The following is a 7,827-nucleotide window of genomic DNA, read 5'->3' as shown; positions in this document are numbered from 1 at the left end:
GAGGGGGACCGAATGGAGCCGGGGGGGGGGGGGCGAGGGGAGGCCTGTCGGGGCCGGGGGGGGGGGGCGCGGCAGCGACCGTATACCCCCGAACCCCGCGTCGTCTTCTCCCCGCCCCTCGGCGGGGTCGGCTCCTCCCTCTCACTCATCCGGAGGGGAAGAGGAGCCGCGCTGGCTCCCGGGAACTGGTTGACTTCCCGCCCCTGTCTCCGCGGGTCTTCCCATCGCTGCTGCTGCTGCTGCTGCTGCTAAAAATGTCAGGGAGGAAACCCGGCCCTCTCGGAGGCAGATCCCCTCTCCCTGCCGCCTCATCCCCGTTCCCCGGCTTCTCCCCCCCGAACGCCGCCGGTTTCTCCCTCGGTTTCCCTCTCCGGCGACTTGGGTGCCACAGCTGGGTGGAGAGGGGAGCGGTGCATGTTGAGAGTCGTGACCCTGATCGTCCTGGAGCAGGAGCAGCGGGGTCGGGCTGGGGGGGGTCCTGAGTATAAAACTCAAGGTCGCCACACTCCCCCCCAGCCTCTCCCCACACACATAACCTTCCCCCCCGCAACCCTGGACTGAGACCACGACCCCCGTCCTCTTCTATCACAGTTCCCTCTTCCTTTCCTATTCAATAAAGACCTGTGGGGTCCCTTCACGTTTTCTGTTAATTCCCTCTCGGGGTGGCCGCGTTGGTCGCCCGGCTCGGGGGCGGGAGTTTACGGGAGGCGGGACGGGGCCGACGGTTACGGTAGCTGTCGAGCGGTTACTCTACGACGAGCACCGTCCTAAGCGCTGGGGTCAACGCGAGATAGGTCGGACACGATCCCCGTCCCGCTTGCGGATCCCAGTCTAAAGGGGAGGACGGGTCTTTCGGCCCCTTTTGCAAATGAGGAAACTGAGGCCCGCGGAAGGCCAGGGATTTGCCCCAGGTCACCCAGCAGGCCGGGGGCAGTACTGAGATTAGAACCCAGGTCCTCTGATTCCCCGGCTCAGGCTCTTTCCAGTAGCGGTGGGAGAAGCGCTGTGGCCTAGATAGAGCTCTGGTCTGGGAGTCAGAAGGACCTGGGTTCTGATCCCGGCTCTGCCCCTTGGCTGCTGTGTGAGCCTGGACAAGTCACTTCTCTGAGCCTCACTAACCTCACCTGTAGGAAAAAATGGGGGTGAACATGGTGAGCCCCGTGTAGGACGGAGACCGTCCGATCCGATTTGCTTGCATTCACTCGAATTCGAGTGCCTACTGTGTGCACGGCACTGTACTAGACGCTTGGAGACTACAATTCGGCAATAGAGAATCCCTGCCCATACCGGGCTCAGAAGGGGCGAGACAGACATCCAAACAAGTAAACGGGCATCAATAAATAAATAGAATTAGAGATCCGTATACACAACGGAACAAGTGGAACGGGCATTTGTATCTACCCCAGAGCTTAGTATAGTGCTTGGCACATAGTGCTTAGCAAATACCACAATTAGTAGTATTGCGATGGTTATGGAGCAGTGTGGCCTAGTCGATGGAGACTGGGCCCGAGAGTCAGAGGGACCTGGGTTCTGATCGCGGCTCCGCCATTTGTCTGCTGTAAGATCCTGGGCAAGTCACTTCACTTGCCTCAGTTACCTCATCTGTAAAAAAAAAATAATGGGGATTAAGAATGTGAACCCCATGGGGGACAGGGACTGGGTCCAATCTGATTTGTTTGCGTCCGTCCCAGTGCTTGGCACCTAGTAAGTGCTCAACGAATGCAGGTATTTGTTAAACGCTTACTATGCGCCAAGCGCCGTTCTAAGCACGGACGCAAGGCAATGGGGTTGTCCCACGGGCTCACAGACGTAATCCCCATTTTCCAGATGAGGTAACTGAGGCCCAGTGAAGTGACTCGCCCAAGGTCACGCTACCGATAAGTGGCCGAGCTGGGATTAGAACCCACAACCTCCGAGTCCCAAGCCCGAACTCTTGCCGCTAAGCCCCGCTCGCCACTATGGTGGTTATTAGGCCACGCCGTGTCAGCGCGATAGGGGAGAAGAGCCGAAGGGCCTCTCGCTGGCGTCGGGAGAGGTGTCGGCTGGGGAGATGGGCCCCGGGGGGCACTGAGGGGAGGTGGGCCTCGTTAAGGGGGGGGGGTCCCCAAAAGGCTGCGCTGGCTCTGGGGAGGGGCAGGGATGGAGCTTACTGGGAGGCAGAGGTGGTGAGGGAAGGCGAGGCAAAGGAGGCCGCCGCGCCGGCCTTGACTCAGTCCCGGACCATTTGCCCCTTCCCGCCGTAGGGCCTCGCTCTCTCTTTCTCTCCCTTCGCCAGCTGCCCCCCTCCATCGAGGAACCGGTCCCGGGGGCTCATCGGTTGGCCCCGGGCCCGCCAGGATGCAGCTCTCGTGCCAGAGGTGACTCAGGCCCCAGAAGCCTCACGCCAATGGAATTCCAAAGCCAGGGAGCGGAGATGCCACGGGGGTGACTGGTGTCTCTGCGGGGGGCGGGGGGAGAGGTGGAAATGGGGTGAGTCACGGGGAAGTGAGGCTGGGGAGGGAAGAGCCAACTTTCCCCCTTTGGGGCTCCTCGGCCTCGGGGCGGGAGGCTCCCCGAGACGGAAGCCGGGAGTCCGGCGACCGCCGCGTCCAGCCCGCCCCGCCGCGAAGGAACCGAGGGGGCCCGTGGTGAGCGCTCGCTGCTCCCCCACCCCTCCATCCTGTAATCGGGGGTGATTCATCCGCTCTTCCGGGGATCCTTTGTCTCCCTTTACCTCCAGGGCCCACCGCCCCACCCTCTTCGGGCGCTATCAGGCCTGGCTCTTTGCCGGAAGCCTGCCAGCTTCCCGGGGCACACGCCGTTTGATGATGATGATGATGATGATGGCATTTGTGAAGCGCCGACTGTGTGCAAGGCACTGTTCTAAGCGCTGGAGAGGATGTACAAGGTGACCGGGTTGTCCCACGTGGGGCTCACAGTCTTCATCTCCATATTCCAGGTGAGGTCGCTGAGGCTCAGAGAAGTGAAGTGACTTACCCAAAGTCACCCAGCTGATAAATAGCAGAGCTGGGATTAGAACCCGTGACCTCTGACTCCCAAGCCGGGGCTCCTTCCACTGAGCCACGCTGCATTGGACAGCAAGGGATGCGTCCGTGGGTCTACCACCCCCGACCCCGCTCCGCTGCGATCAATCATTCATTCGATCGTATTTATCGAGCGCTTACTGCGTGCGAAACACGGTACTAAGCGCTTGGGAGAGTATGATAGAACCCTAAACAGACACGTTCCCTGCCCACGAGGAGCTCGCAATCTGGAGAGGGGAGACAGACGTTAATAGAAATAAATAAATTACGGAGCCGGACGTGAGTGCTGTGGGGTGAGGGAGAGGCCGCAGCATCAGTAATAATGATCTCTGTGGTATTTTTCTAAGGGCTTTCACTCACCCGTTCATTCAGTCGTATTTACTGCTCGGGAGAGCACTGTACTGAGCACTTGGGAGAGCGTCATATAACAGTATGACAGTCACATTCCCCGCCCACGGAGAGTTTACAGCTTAGGAGGGGGAGATGGACATCGATACAAATAAATACACGACGTCTACGTCCGTAAGTGGTGTGGGGCTGGAAGGGGGGAGGGATGAATAAACGGAGCGAGTCCGGGCGACGCAGAAGGGAGTGGGAGAAGAGGAAAGGGGGACTTAGTCAGGGAAGGCTTCTTGGAGGAGATGGGCCTTCAGGAAGGGTTTGAAGGTGGGGAAAGTTTTAGCAGCGTGGCTTAATAGAAAGAGCCCGGGATGGGGAGTCAGACGTCGTGGGTTCTAATCCCGGCTCCGCCACTTGTCAGCTGTGTGACTTTGGGCAAGTCACATCACTTCTCTGGGCCTCAGTTACCTGTAGAGTGGGTTTGAAGACTGTGAGCCCCACGTGGGACAATCTGATGACCCCAGTGCTGAGAACAGTGCTTGGCACATAGTAAGCGCTTAACAAATACCGTCATTATTATTATTATTATGAGGGAGGGCATTCCAGGCCAGAGGCAGGATGTGGGCCAGGGGTCGACGGCGAGATGGTGTGCCAGGGACTGGGGCAGAGGAAAGATAATCGGGCCGGGCGCAGTCCCTGTCCCACGTGAGGTTCCCAGTCTAAGGGGGGGTAAGGAAAACGGCCTTCTGGTATCACCGACCTTCCGGGATTGGGCTTCAGACCCCGCTCTATTTAGAATAATAACGATGGTGATGATGATATTTGTTAAGCGCTTTCCGTGTGCCAAGCTGCTGTTCTAAGCACTGGGGTAGATACAAGCTAATCAGGTTGGACGCAGTCCCCGTCCCACACGGGGCTCACGGTCTGGATCCCCATTTTATAGTTGAGATGACTGCGGGCCGGAGAAGTGACGTGACTTGCCCAAGGTCACGCAGCGGACGGGTGGAGAAACCAGGATTAGAAGCCAGGCCTTTCTGACTCCTAGGCCTGGGCTCTATCCACTAGGGCAGAGGAATCAGGCGGGAGAATCCCTCCGTTTCCCGCTTTGGAATCCTCCCCCTGCCCTGGGCCGGGTTGTAAATTCTCCCTCTAGACCGAGAGCTCGCTGTGGGCGGAGATGTGTCTGTTAATTTTTCTACTGTACTCTCCCAAGTGCTTAGTATCGTGCTCTGCACACAGTGAGCGCTCAGTAAATACGATCGCCTGGAGTTGCAGGGAGGAGGGGAACGTAGTGGCCTGGGGAGGGGAGGTGGGGTCCCCTTCTTCCCCCCCCCGCCCCCGTCATCATCATCATCATCATCAGCGGTATTTATTGAGAGCTTACCATGTGCACAACATTGTACCAAGTGCTCGGGAGAGTCCAGTACAACAGTTCTCTGTCCACTTAAAGGTCCCAGGCTGTAACCTGGGCATCATCGACTGAGAAGTAGCGTAGCCTAGAGGAAAGAGCCCAGACCGGGGAGTCAGAGGACTTAGATTCTAATCCTGGCTCGGCCGATGCCTTGCTGGGTGACCTTGGGCAAATCACAACTTCTCTGTGCTTCAGTTACCTCAACCGTAAAATGGAAATTAAATCCCTGTTCTCCCTCCTATTTTGTCTGGGAGCCCCACACGGGACAGGGACCGGGTCCGGACTTCCATTCATTTATTCAATTTGATCGTATCAATTGAGCACTTACCGTGTCCAGAGCACTGTACTAATAATAATGTTAATAATAATGTTGGTATTTGTTAAGCGCTTACTATGTGTAGAGCACTGTTCTAAGCGCTGGGGTAGACACAGGGGAATCAGGTTGTCCCACGTGGGGCTCACCGTCTTAATCCCTATTTTACAGATGAGGGAACTGAGGCCCAGAGGAGTGAAGTGACTTGCCCACAGTCACACAGCTGACAAGTGGCAGATCTAGGATTCGAACCCATGGCCTCTGTCTCCCAAGCCCACGCTCTTTCCACTGAGCCACGCTGCTTCGCTTGGGAGAGGACAGTATCACAATAGACACATTCCCTGCCCACTTAAAGTCTAAAGCTTTAAAGTCTAGTCTGTAATTACAGTCTAATTTGACTTGTAGTAACAATAATTGTGGCATTTGTTAAAAATAATAATAATAATAATGATGATGGCATTTGTTAAGTGCTTACTAGGTGCCAGGCACTGTTCTAAGCGCTCAAGGTAGTCAGGTTATCCCATATTATTATTATGGCATTTGTTACGCTCTTACTATATGCCAAGCCCTGTTCAAAGCGCTGGGAAAAATACAGGGTAAATCAGGTCGTCCCACGTGGGGCTCACAATCTTCAAACCCATTTTCCAGATGAGGTAACCGAGGCCCAGAAGAGTGAAGCGACTGGCCCAAGGTCACACAGCAGGCAAGTGGCAGAGCTGGGTTAAGCACCGTGTGCCAGGCACTGTACTAGGCAGTGGGGTGGGGACAAGCAAATGGGGTTGGCCGCAGCCCCCGTCCCACGTGGGGCTCCCAGTCTTGATCTCCATTTTACAGATGAGGGAACTGAGGCCCGGAGCAGTGAAGTCATTCGCCCAAGGTCACACAGCAGACGAGTGGCGGAGCCGGGATTAGAACCCGTGACCCCCTCTCTCCTCCTGCCCCCTGCCCCACATAAACACGTACCCATGACCGTCTGACCCCCGTGCTGTGACACATAGTAAGCGCTTAACCGACACCATTAAAGAAATCAAAAAACCGTCTCCCTCATGGTTATTCCTCTCCCCCCGCCACCCCCGAACTGCGCCCCGAGAACCCCCCCTTCGTCAGAGGTGCGGCAGGAAGGGGTAAAAAGGCGACAGGAAATGGGTGAGTGGAGAAGGATTGGGGTTTGGATGGGCCTCAAAGCCCCAAAATGGGGGAATTCCCTGGCCAGAGCTGCTCCACCCCTGACTCCGGGCCCGGGAGTTGGGAGGGGCCACCGATTTCCTCTCACGCTGGCCCATCCCCTGGCTGGGCCGGGCCCAAGCCGGGCCCGGGCCGGGCCGCCTGACACAGATCCATCGGTGGGTCACTGGCTGATTCACCCTCCGAGGGAAACTCCCGGCTTCTCTCCCCTCCGTCTCTGCGGTGCAGAGCGGTAAGCTGAGGCACGGGGAGGTCCCACCCAGGAAGATCAAAACCAGACGTCCACCCCTCCGGCTCCTAGTCCTCGGCCCGGGCCCGAGCCGGCCGGGCCGGCTGTCTAAGCGCTCGGGACGGTGCCCCGCACGCTGTAAGCGCTCAATAAATACCGTCGATCGATTTAAGAGGGACGACATTCGAAGAGAGGAGCTTATTCCGATGAGAAGAATTCGATATGAACTAAAATTAAAAAAAACAAAATGATGATAGCAGCTGGGTCCTGAGTATCTGTTTGAATTTTGGGAAGTTGGTCATACACTGAACAAATCACCCCCAACGTGAAGACCCGAGCGGGGATCTAACTCGGATCTAAATCTAGCGGGACTTATCGATCAGTAGGTTGGACACAGTCCAATAGCTCGGATCTCTCCCAGCGCTTCCAACAGGGCCTGACACACAGTGAGCAGTTAACAAATACCATAATTATTATTATTAGTTTTAATTGGGTATTTCTGGAGTTCTTGCAGAGCAACCCGCTGAGGGCTTGGGAGATAGTTAATACACCCACGATCCCTGCCCTGGAGGAACTTCCCATCTACCTGGGGAGAGACAGACATGAAATGAATCACAGGTAGGGGAAAAAAAATCGAGTACGAAAAAGATACGTCTTTACGTGTCACGGAGTGGCGGGGTGAGTATTGAAGTGCTCGGGGGAGATGGGAGTGTTGGAGTCGGGGTGAGATGGGGAGAGATTAGTCATTCATTCAGTCAGTCATTCATTCACTTACTGAAGCAGCCCGGTATAGAGGATAGAGTCATAATAATAATGATGATGATGGTATTTGTTAAGCGCCTACTGTGTGTCAAGCGCTCTTCTAAGCGCCGGGGTGGAAACAAGGTAATCAGGTTGCCCCACATGGGGCTCCCAGTCTTAATCCCATTTTCCAGATGAGGTAACTGAGGCCCAGAGAAGTTGAGTCACCCAGCCGATAAGTGGCCGAGCCCGGCCTGGCCTGGGAGTACAGGACGGCAGTCAGAGAGCCGGGGGTTCTCGGCCCGCCCCCCGCCACGCGTCGGCTGTGGGACCCTTGGGCAGGTCAGTTTACTTCTCTGGGCCTCAGTTACCCCCTCTGGAAAATGGGGATTGAAGCGGGGAGCCCCAGGTGGGACAGGGACTGTGTCCAACCCGACTATCTCGTATCTACGCAAGCACTGAAAACGGTGCCTGGCACATAGTGAGCGCTTAACAAATACCATAGTAGTGAATAATTATCATCTACCCCAGAGTTCAATACAGTGCCTGGCCCAGAGGAAACAACAAAGACCATCCAAAAAAAAAA

This window comes from Ornithorhynchus anatinus, chromosome 3 (genome assembly GCF_004115215.2).
Source record: "Ornithorhynchus anatinus isolate Pmale09 chromosome 3, mOrnAna1.pri.v4, whole genome shotgun sequence".
Lineage (NCBI taxonomy): Eukaryota > Metazoa > Chordata > Mammalia > Monotremata > Ornithorhynchidae > Ornithorhynchus > Ornithorhynchus anatinus.
This window is presented reverse-complemented; position numbering follows the sequence as displayed.